Genomic DNA, 12,313 nt, shown 5'->3' on the forward strand with positions numbered 1-12,313 from the left:
TAGAGCAGTCAGCATAGTTTTGTGCATGGCGGATCATGCCTTACAAGTTTTATTAGGGTTTTTTGAGGAAGCGACCAGGAAAGTTGTCGAGGGCAGGGCGGTCAACATAATCTATATGGATTTCAGTAAGGCCTTTAGTAAGATTCCACATGAAAGGCCGCTCTAGAAGGTTAGATCGCACAGACTCTAAGGTAAACTGGCAATTTGGCGACGCAATTGGTTTGACATTATAAAGCAAATGGCTATGGTGGAGGTATGCTTGTCGGACTGGTGGCCTGTAACTAGTGGAGTGCCTCAGGGTTCGGTACTGTCCCCATTGCTGTGTGTTATCTGGATAATGATTTAGACGAGAGTGCACAATGCAGGTTAGTAAGTTTGCAGATGGCACTAAAATAAGAGGTATTGTTTACAGTGAGGAATATTATCAGAAATTGCAGCACTACCTTGATCAGCTGGGGAAGTGGGCTGGGAAATAGCAAATGGAGTTTAATATATATAAATGCAACATCTTTCATTTTGGAAAATCAAATTCAGGTGGGAGTTTAATGGTGAATGAGAGGGCCTTAAGGAGTGTCGTGGAACAAAAGGATGTTGGAAATCAGGTGCATGGTTGTCTGAATTTGAGTCGCAGATATACAGGACAGTGAGGAAGGCTGTTGGCACACTGGCCTACATCAGGGCATTGAGTATAGACGTTGGGACGTTCTGTTGCCGTTGTACAGGATGTTGGTAAGGCTGCAGTTGGAGTATTGTGCTCAGTTTTGTTCACCTTGCCCTAGAAAGGATATTATTGAACAAGAAACAATGTACAAGAAATTTACAAAGATGTTTCCTGGGCTAAAGGGTCTGTGTTATAGGGAGAAGTTGGATAGGTTAGAACATATTTCTTTACAGGGTAGAAAACTGAGGGGGATTATATAGAAGTGTACCTCTTATCAAATCATGAGAACCATGCATAGGGTGAATATTTCAAATATTTTTTGCAAGGTTGGGAAACCAAGGACTAGAGGACATATGTTAATGTTTGGAGAGGACAAAAATAAAAAAGGAACCTGAGGGTCAACGTTTTTACACAGACTCTGTTTTGCCTATGGACTGAGCTGCCAGTGGAAGTGGTTGAGGTGGGTACAATAACAACATTAAAAAGGTATTTGGATAAATACATGGATAGGAAAGGAGCAAGGGCAGGGAAATGGGGTGAGTGTGGATGCACATTTTGGTCGGCATCTACCAGCTGGGCCGAAGGGCCTGTTTCCATGCAGTAGAAACGTATGACTGTAAATACCTGTGTTTCAGGATAGAGACAGAGAGGGACAGACTGAGAAAAAATGTCATGGAAAGATATGTTCACAGGTTTTAGAATGCTGATATGAAGACATTTCGATAGTATCATGCAACACGGGTCAGTATTATGAAGAATTATGAGTGAATGGAATAATGTTCTGAGTTCAGGCGAAAGTGAGTTTTGAATGAGCATTTGTTCTGCAACTTTGTAACAGGGAGTGAGGACAGCAGAGTCTTCGGCTCATTGAACTGTATAAAACAGTAATTTGTCTCAGTGTCATTTTCATTGAGTGTGACAGAGGGATTGTCTGTACGAAGCTGAGCTAGTTTCCTGGTGCTATCTTATCGAACTCACCTCATTAAATACCACCCACCCCACCCACCTCTCATTGAATGCCAGCCCATTTCTCCCACCCATCATGATTGGAGGTACTCACAGTCGCCAGGATTTCCCTAGATATTCTGTGTTCCCTGTCATTGGTGCCATCTTTAAAAGGCCAAGGGGCACACGGGTGAGCTTTCTCAGTTTGGAGCTGCCCTGTACAGTTTACCCCGATCATGGCAGATAGTTTGTTGACGGTGCATGGTGTGCATAGTGGATGGGCTAGTGCAGAGCGGGGCCATTGCCTTCCCAGAGGGGGCCATACCACCAGATCCACCGAGCATGGTCTGTGCTCACCACCGAATTCGGTGTAGCATCTGTGGCCTGAAGAAATGTCCAGCAAAACAGGACAATCATCAATAACCTTCCCTGCTCTGTCAGGATAAGGGCCACTGTATTCTCTCTACTCCCTCACACTCACTGTATATCTGTTATAGCACGACCAAGGCTCATGCTCCACCACTCTCACTGCCGCATGCAACAGCTTCACTCTCTCTCTCTCTCGCCTTTGCAATACCCCCCAACACAGTTAGAGAATATTCTGGAGAACACCGAATATGGAATGTTCCAGATAGTGTTCCAAATAATGCCCAGTTTCAGGAAAATGGCAGTGCCCCAGTGTGTAACCACATAAGAGGAAGGAGTAGAGATGCACGTTTTCCAAATCACACATATTTCAAACCATGTTGAGCCCATTCAGCCCTTCAAATGTGCTCTAGCATTTAATAAGTTCCCAGCTGATCTGGTGCTTTTCTCAGATACAGGAGCTTTCAGTCATTCAAACCTCTGCGTTCCTGTCACTGTCCAGACGGCACTCAGGCACTTTTACCCCAATTTTCTTCAAGCGCCTGTTTGAGGGCATTTCCGATGGAACGCACTCTCCTAACAATATATTCCATCAACTGTATACTTTCATGCAACAGTCAGCATGCTTTACACAGACCAAACAAAAATATGCTCTTATTTTATAGTTATAGATATCCAATCACACTGTGTAATTCTGGTTATTTCAGTTGACTCACCATAATGATATTAAACCAAAAACAACTTCTAAACCCGTCTTGTTATAAAATACAATTTCGAGCAGAGAATGTTTTTACCCTTGCTGGGCCCAAGGGCTTTTATCCACACTGTAAGGCTTCTACTAATTCTAACTCACTCAAGTAAGACACACCCCTTGCTGCCCACAGTTTAAACCTGGAATCCATTATCCCAGGATGACAAGCCGGTATATCAACTATAGGGGTAAGAAACATGGTTTTCACTGTATTGCCCTCAATCTGACGCATTGTCATTCATGCTTTAACAGTATTGATAATTATTGGATTATGACAATACTCTAGAAATATTCTCATTTTGTCGAAGACCCGCAGACCAATAAGGGTTCACTTTGTTTGAGGGGGTTCAATATCTAATCCTATTGACGCCGAGTCCTCTTTTGGACCAGGTACTAACATAGGATAAAAAAGACCTGAATTCATAGCTTTTCATCTAGGAGATCTACTCCCCACAATCTGCGGGATAGTTAAAATTTGGTTAGCTTGATAGAGAGTCGCTTATGGTGCCAAATGAAAGAGTTAACCAGCCATAACATTTCCTAAATGTCTGTCTGGGAAACATCAAAGGAAGCTTTCACACGGGTTATAGTAAATGAGGAAGGACATTCATTTTAACAACAGCTATCCGACCTAGCCAGGATATTGGAGGTGCCTCCCTTCTTTGAAGGTCTTGTTTAGTTTTTCAAACAAATAGACATAGTTCACATTAAATAAATGATCAAAAATGGATGTAATGAATATACTGAAATAGAGAAACCTCCCCCCCACCCCACCCCGACCCAACCCCGTCCATTTAAAAGGAAAACAGGATTTACTCTCAAAATCTGGTATTTCCCTAAGGCCTCCCATAGGCATGGCCTCCAACTTTGTCAAATTAATCTTAAAGCCCAAAACGGCGACGAGCGAATTAATGCATTGCATCACGTGAGCTGCCGAAATTGCGGAATTTGACAAAAATATAAGACCTTCATCTACAAACAACATAATCTTATGTGACTTCTATCCCATTTCTGGGGCAGGTATGTTGGGGTAATATTCCCAAATGTGCAGGATGCCACCGAATCTAAGATTATTTCAGGGATGGGGAAGAGATCAACCCTCTTGTGCCATTTATGCGGGTTCAAGAAGAAAATAAAATCTCTACTTGTGAGGTAGATGTGCCTCCAGACATCCACCACCTCTGATTCTGCACACAAATCCACTAATTACGTACATTATAACGAGGGTATTGGGGACCTTTGGACATTCTGTCCACCGTGGGGTGCATTAGACAGTTGAAATATCCTCTACAATAATGTGCCACGATGTAAGATAACTTAATTTGGGAAATGCATCTACCAGGATTTTAAGCGGGTGCACTGGGTGGCAATTCAAAATACTGTATTAATTCCCATAGTTCAAGGCTTTGAGGATTATGATCCTTCCATGAGTGTTTAATACAATCTAGTAATTTAAATGGAAGATTCTTACTATCCATTCTGACTTTTCCCCTACTCGTAGTATTAAAAGACGCGAAATAAAGCCGATCAAAGCCGCCCTGCTGTAAAATCAAATGTTCTTTGTCATCATGGTGCATCTCCTGCAATAGAGCAACATCCACCCTCTTTGATTTTAAGACGAGAAATTACATTTTTCCTCTTGTCTGGCAGATCAGTACCCCTAATGTTTCAGGTACACCATTTAACCACATAATAATCCATAACACATTGCAGCAACATTTGAATTCGAGAGAGTTTCACATCGAATTACACATCGCTGAGCATTAATGATAAAACACTCAGCGACCCTAAAAACGACACAAACTATTACTACTACAACTAACAAGCTCGCAAAACGTTCCAAAGCTAAACACATAAAAAAGAACAACGAACGAAACAAAATCCCAAGTGCCAATGACACTTTATATGGAAATTTACCACGCCCATTGGGGGCGCTTACATATCCCAAAACATTATCTTCTCCCCGCTACCAATATGGCATTCAAGGCAATTAATAACAAAAATGCGGCTTCAACTGCCCTTAGGTCGGCAGTTTGTCATCACAACTACCTCTGTAACTCCCTCCAGCTTGGGCCACACCTCCAACACAAGCAAAGAAAGAGAAAATGAGTCGTAATACTAATGAAGAAGTTAAAAGTGTGAACTCTACCCATCCCTGACTATAATTTAACACTGGTTAATACCAGAAAAATCCAACAAAATTTCTTTAAGGGAGAAACATGATTATCTAAACATCCAGCATTCTTTAAAATATCCACAAAATGTTCGCTTTCTCTGGAGAATCAGACGAGTTCATTGATCAATTCAAAGCAACACAGAGCACCGCTGAGAACCTTAAGGAATACTGAATCCCGAGTTCGCTTACTCTTCTCTTAATATCATCAAAAGGTTTTCTTTCCTAAATCACTGATGCTGAAAAGTCATAAAAGAACATAATCCTGGATCTCTCGTGAATTAAAGCCATCCAAAACCACACTGAGCTTCCATCAGTCTTTGTTTATCCCTGTAACTATGTCACCGCACAAGGACAGGGCAAAGGCCTTGGTCTGAGTCTAACCCCCGTGCCGTAACCAAATGAACTTCAGCTTCGAAGTGAAGGAATCACAGCAGCCAGATCAAAGCTGACCACCTGCCGTCTGGCCCAGCAGATCGACGATGTGAACATTCTTCATCCTGTCCCTGTTCTCGAGGTGGTCATCTTGTTCAGTTAAGGTATGGACCTGTATTTCAAGGGGGAGGATCCTCTCCCGAGAGGAATTGATCGCAGTCACTGTCAATGCAGTTCGGCACTTGACATTGTATGTTCTGTTTCCAAGGCTGTCTAGTTGCTGCTCATGTTTTTGCAGCACGTCTGAGAGCGGTTCTAGCCAGAGCTGGACTTTTGTTCAGTCGTGCCTTCAATTATTTCACTTAAGTTGGTGAACTCAGTGACCAAGGCCTGGTGAGTAACTGGGTCCATGGAGCGAGCAGAGTGGGTTGCAGCTACAGCCTCAGCCATGCTCGATGCTTCTGACGGGTGCACCATGTGTTGTGACTTGCTTGATCCTTTCCCATGTTTTGTCATTTCCACTTGGCGAAACGGGATTAGGAAAGATTCTATCGCTCTTTTTAGTGTTGAATGTTAAGTAACTGGCTGGTATGGGGTGGGTTAGAGAACCACTTTGCCTGTGCTGTGATGCAGACCCCAGTAAAACAGACCTTCCAGATCGCCGCCATCTGGGCTTCCCCCTTAACATTTTATCGATATTACCATTTCGTTTTGAATTATATTCCTGCATGTTCTGGAGCAGAGTCATTTGGTACCACTATCTGCATTTACCCCCACATCGCACATTACTGCCAATCCCTGATAATCCTCGACACTGTTGTTATTTATGAACCTTCTGTCTGTGCCACAAAGTTATTCAATATCTCTGCCTCCAATGCTCTGTGGGGAAGAGAGTTACAAAGAACCACAACAATGAGAGAAAAAAACTCAAGATCTGAGTGTGAGATTATTTTTTCTTTGTCTCCTTCTCTGAGAAAGAATATAATTACATTAGAAGCGGTTCGGCGATGTTTCACTTCACGCATTCCAGGAATGAGTACCTTATATTATTAAGGATTTAACAGGTCACCCTTGGAAAGAGAGATGATCTTATTGAAACATACAAGACCTAGATGAGAGTGGATCAGATAGATACCCACTGGGTATAGTCTAAATTTCTTGTCATTTTCACAGAATCTCTACAGTGTGTAAGCAGGACATCCCATCCATCAACTCCACACTGACCCGCCAAACAGCATCCACCGGACCTGCCCCCCTACCCTATCCAAGTAACCCTGCATTTGCCATGACTAACCTACCTAACCTACACTTCCCTGGGCACGATGGGCAATTTAGCATAGCCAATCCACTCTAAGCTGCGGATCTTTGGACTGTTGGAGGAAATTGGAGCATTGGGAGGAAACCCACACAGAAAACTGCAGAGAGAATGCTCAAACACCACACATAGCGTCGCCTGAGGTTATATTGAATGCAGCTCCTTGATGATGGGAGGTAGCAGTGCTAACCAGATATCCACCATGCACATCTGTCAGTTCTCTTAGTTATTTGTGGCTGACTAAAGAAATCTGCCTGACTTGTTCCTGTCACTGAACCTGACGAAGTCTGAGAACTTTATGATCAGCCATATCACCAACCTGGATACATTTAAAGTTTAATAGGAGAATAGTTCATCCACTTTACTAACACCTTCCACCCCGACCTCAAATTTTCCTGGACCGTCTCAGACTCCTCCCTCCCCTTCCTAGACCTCTCCATTTCTATCTCGGACGACCGACTCAACACGGACATTTACTATAAACGGAACGACTCCCACAGCTACCAGGATTACACCGCTTCCCACCCTGCCCGCTGTAAAAACGCCATCGCATGTTCCTAATTCCTTCGTCTCCGTCGCATCTGCTCCCAGGGAGACCAATTCCAATACCGAACAACCCAGATGGCCTCCTTCTTCAAAGACCGCAATTTCCCCTCAGACGTGGTTGACGATGCTCTCCACCGCATCTCCTCCACTTCCCACTCCTCCGCCCGTGAACCCCACCCCTCCAATCGCCAGAAGGACAGAACCTCACTGGTCCTCACCTACCACCCCACCAGCATCCAGATACATCGTATCATCCTTCATCATTTCCGCCACCTCCAAACGGACCCCACCACCAAGGATATATTTCCTCCCCCACCCCTATCATCGTTCCGGAACGACCAGTCCCTCTGCAACTCCGTTGTCAGATCCACACCTCCCACCAACCCAACCTCCGCTCCTGGCACCTTCCCTGCAACCGCAAGAAATGCAAAACATGCGCCCACACCTCTCCCCTCACTTCCCTCAAAGGCCCCAAGGGATCCTTCCATATCCGTCAGAAATTCACCTGCACCTCCACACTCATCATTTACTGCATCCTATACATTGGGGAAACGTTTCAGAGAACACCGCTTTGACACCCGCACCAACGAACCCAACCGCCCCGTTGCTGAACACTTTAACTCCCCCTCGCACTCCGCCAAAGACATGCAGGTCCTTGGCGCCCTCCATCACAAGATCGTAGCAACACGACGCCTAGAGGAAGAGCGCCTCATCTTCCACCAAGGAACTTTCCAACCACAAGGGGTGAATGCAAATTTCTCCAGCTTCATCATTTCCCCTACCTCCACCTTTTCTCAGTCCCTCAGACTCAGCACCGCCTTCTTGAGCTGCAATCTTCTTCCCGACCTCGGCCCACCCCTCTCCGGCCTATCACCTTCACTTTAACCTCCTTCCACCTATCGTATTCCCAACCCCCTCCGCCAAGTCCCTTCTCCCTACCTTTTATCTTAGCCTGCTTGGCACACCCTCCTCATTGCTGAAGAAGGGCATATGCCCGAAACGTCGATTCTCCTGCTCCTTTGATGCGGCCTGACCTGCTGCGCTTTTCCAGCAATACATTTTTAAGCTACATTTTAAATTTGTTGGGAGCAGTGGAAGAGTGGGATAAAAATGAAACAGTGACACCCTCCAACCTCAGTCAGAGCAGGAATTTGGAGAAATTCACCAAGTGGGAATTTATTCCAGTGGGAATTCTCTTTCCCGGAAGTTTGGGATGGCTGAATCTTTATATTATATCGAGGCTGGCTGTGATATTATATAAAATGATGTTCCACAAACAGGTGAATCAGGGATAATAGTGCATCGGGAGCAAAGTGCAGCTGGGAACACAATGAGATGAACCACAACCTTATTTACTGGTGGAGTAGTGTCAATGGGCAGAATGGCCCACTCATGTGCCTCAGCCCCATGTTCTGATGTTACATTCAACCCTTCAGACCTGCTCACAAAGGCACATCGAGGCCACTCCGATGGTGAGGTGTAGTTTCGGAAGACTACTTGGAAAATCCAGGCTGTGTCAGTAACCGACCCCCACCCCCAAGCTCTCTTTCCAGGCTTCCCCTCTCTGTAACATCTGCTCCAGATGTGGGTCATGTTACAGACCTAGATACGCTGGGTATACAGCCCCCATACCCCACCTACGGTTAACCTAAACAAATCATCTGCTGTCCCTGAATGCAACATTGTGCAACACGACTTCCAGGAAAATAACCTGCTAGTTTCCAATAGCGTAACATGTGAAATTAATAAATAGGAACGGAAGTAGGTCATTCGCCCCCTCAAGCTTGCCCTGTCATAAAATAAGAACATGGCTGATCGACTCCAGGGCTCAACTCCACTTTCTTGCCGACTCCTGTATCTCTGCACACCTCTCTGGGTTAGGGAATTCCAGATATTCACTACCTTCTGAGAGAAGGCATCACTTTGCATCTCAGATTGAAATCGATGTTCCTTTTTCGTTATCTTTATCCTCGAGTTCGGCACTCTGCCCAGGAATGGGAGCAACCTCTCAACATTTACCTTCTTAAGCCCGCTCTGTATCTTATATTTTTCAGAAGTATCACTCTTCATTCATTTAAACTCCAATGAATAATCACCTCACCATTATAGAGATTCTGAATAACTCAACCCTTTCATCTCTGGAAACTGGTTAATGATCCAACCGCATTACTTGCTGCATCAGCATGCTGACATTATGTTTCATACTCAGGAAGACTCCAATCACTTTGTACTCCTCCTTTTCTGGAAGTCCTCTCCATTAAATAACAGCCTGCCTTTGGTTCTCAGTGTCTTCCACAAACTCGGATGTATATTGCACTCAACTCCCTCCTTCAGGCTGTGAGTATAGATTGCAATAACTGATGCCATTGGACTGATATGTGTGGTGCTCCAGCAGATACACCTTTATCATAAAGATCCATTAATCCTGACTCACCGATTTCTATGTGTTAACCAGTCATCATCGCATGTTAATACATTATCTGTCATCCTACGAGCTTCTGGGTTGAGTAAGATCTTTTATTTTGTAATTCCCTTTGGAAAATCACTGAAAAGCCTCTTGTCTACCAGATCCCCTTTATCAAGTCCGCTTGTTATATTTACAGGCATCTCCATAAGTCTTTGCATGATCTTTCAGGGCAAAATATAATTTCCCTTTCACAAACCCTCACTGACACTGCGTGAAGCTTTTCTTAATGTCCATGCTGGCCAGGTTTTCCAAACGAAACTAGCCCCATCTGCTTTCATTTGGCCCATAGGCCTCTAAATATTTCCCATTCGAGGGTTTGTCCAAATGAGTTTTAAATGTTATAGCTGTATTGGCATCTACCACTCTTTCTCTGAAAGCTCATTCTATAACCGTACCACTCTGTATAAAAACACTGCCCCTGCGTCCCTTTTAAATCTTCCCCCTTTCACCTTAAACCTATGCCTTCTATAATTGAACTCTCCCGTCCTGTGGAAAAGCCCTTGGCTATTCACCCAATGCGTACCTCTCTTGATTTCAAAAACTTCTATAATGTCAGGCCACAACTTTCTACACTCCATCTGATACTAACTTCAAGAACAAACATTTAAAGATAAGTGCTGCAAATTTGAAACTATATTAAACATGACAGTAAAACAATACACAACCAAAACTTCATACTATTATTTGTTTTTCTCCATATTACAATACTGAGGCAGCATGAAATGCTTATTTAGTGCCAATAACAAGTCACGCACCTGAATTTATTTCTCTAACAGGGGTGATGATCTCGACATTGAAAACGTAACTATGGCCAGATCTATATAATACCATATAGTCAACATTCCCTCTCCTGGCCTCCCAATGATCTTCTGTGCTTGTGTCTTCCTTATCTTGCACTCAATAGAGAGAACCCCTTTCCCCATCGCATCTTAATTTAAACCCGTTTCACAGAATCTTCTTTTATCTTTTGCCACACCTTCTTTCCCCTGTCACTCATTCCCCAACTCTGGCTAGGGATTTAAAACATATTTTCCAATCATTTTGAGTTCTGAAGAAGTGTCACACGAGACTTGAAACACTAATTCTGTTTCCCTGTCTCTGCAGATGCTGACAGACCTGCTGAGTTTCTCCAGAAATGAATAGGGGCACAGAACAAATTTTAAATTAAAAAATAACGATCGATACTGGAAATAAAAATTCCAAAAATTGCTGGAGAAACAGAGAGCTTTGTAGAAGGTTCAATGGACCTGCAAGTTGATATCTGCATTCACTCCATAAGATGCTGCAACATCTTCAGCAATTTCTGTTTTTGAACAATTTCCAACGACGAATGTCAAAGATGCCCAAACATCCTGTCCAACATGGAGCGCCTGACACCGGGAACTGAACGATATCGCATGGTGACAAGTTCCTTAACTCTGGAACTGCATAAGGCTGGCATCACTGACACAGCAGTGCTCTGAATTATGGTCAGGGAGAAAAACAGAAGGAAACACATTCACTTCAAATACAGAAGATGGCATTGCTGAAAGGAAAATATTTAGATTCATACCTTAAATTGATTGAGTTAAAGTAACAAATTGGAGCCGTGACACCAAGGAAAGAGTTTCAGCAGAATGAGAAGAAGAAAATGGAAGTGTTACCGCATCAGAAACCAGAGTATGAACTGGGGGACAGTCAGTAGAATTGAATTGTAGATATTGCAGATTAAACTGATTATCATCTGATGCTGTAGGTCACAGCAGCAACAGCAGAAGCAGAATTGTATTCAATGATAATCTGTAACCTTTCCCTCAGGATAATCCCTCAGTCCACCATTACCCTCAAGCCGATCTATAGTTCAGTGATGCGTGTGGGTGAACATGCCAGGGTCAGTACCATGTGTACCTTTTCCTGATGACAACCCATTAAAGCTACCGCAATTGGCTGCTTACTCTCGAAACAGCAGAACTAACATCTTGTACAGAGGCAGAATTTATACCACGAGTAACAAATCAGATAGAAGCACTGTCAGCCTGCCGACTCCAAGCATAAATGTTGATGGACCATTAAACAACTTACTGGAGGAGAGGACTCCACAAATATCCCCATCCTAAATAATGGAACAGTTCTGTACATCAGTGTAAAAGTCAAGTATGTGGTGTCTGCACTGTCCTCAGCCAGACGTGTTGAGTGGATGTTCCAACTTACCCTATCATGAATGCCCACAGAATCACAGATGGTAGTCTTCAACCATTTCGATCCGCTGCACGTGACATGAAGAAAGCGCTGAACACAGTAGATACGACAAAGGCAATGGGCCCTGAACCCATTCCTGCAATGGGACTGAAGACTTGTGCAGCACAATAAGCTGTGTCACTGGGGAAGCTGTTTCATTCCAGCTCCAACTCTAACATCTCCCTGGCAATTTGGAAAATTACTCAGCTATGTCCAGTTTCCTAAGAGGGGAATAAATACAATCTGACCAATTACCACCCCATCAGTCCCATCAAGACAGTCAAATTTTTGGGAGTTCTATTTGATAGAGCTGTCAAGTAGCACAGAAATAACCTGCTCAGTGTGGTTTCAGATAGGTCCCCATGTGGAGATGGTGCTGTTGTGGAATTGTCATTGGATTACTAATACAGACCAGGCTCATGCTTGGGCAGCTGGTGGAAGATAAAAACAATTATTAACATATCAAGATCTAAAATCTGGTGTCAGTAACAGTGATC

This window comes from Chiloscyllium punctatum, chromosome 17 (genome assembly GCF_047496795.1).
Source record: "Chiloscyllium punctatum isolate Juve2018m chromosome 17, sChiPun1.3, whole genome shotgun sequence".
Classification (NCBI taxonomy): Eukaryota; Metazoa; Chordata; class Chondrichthyes; order Orectolobiformes; family Hemiscylliidae; genus Chiloscyllium; species Chiloscyllium punctatum.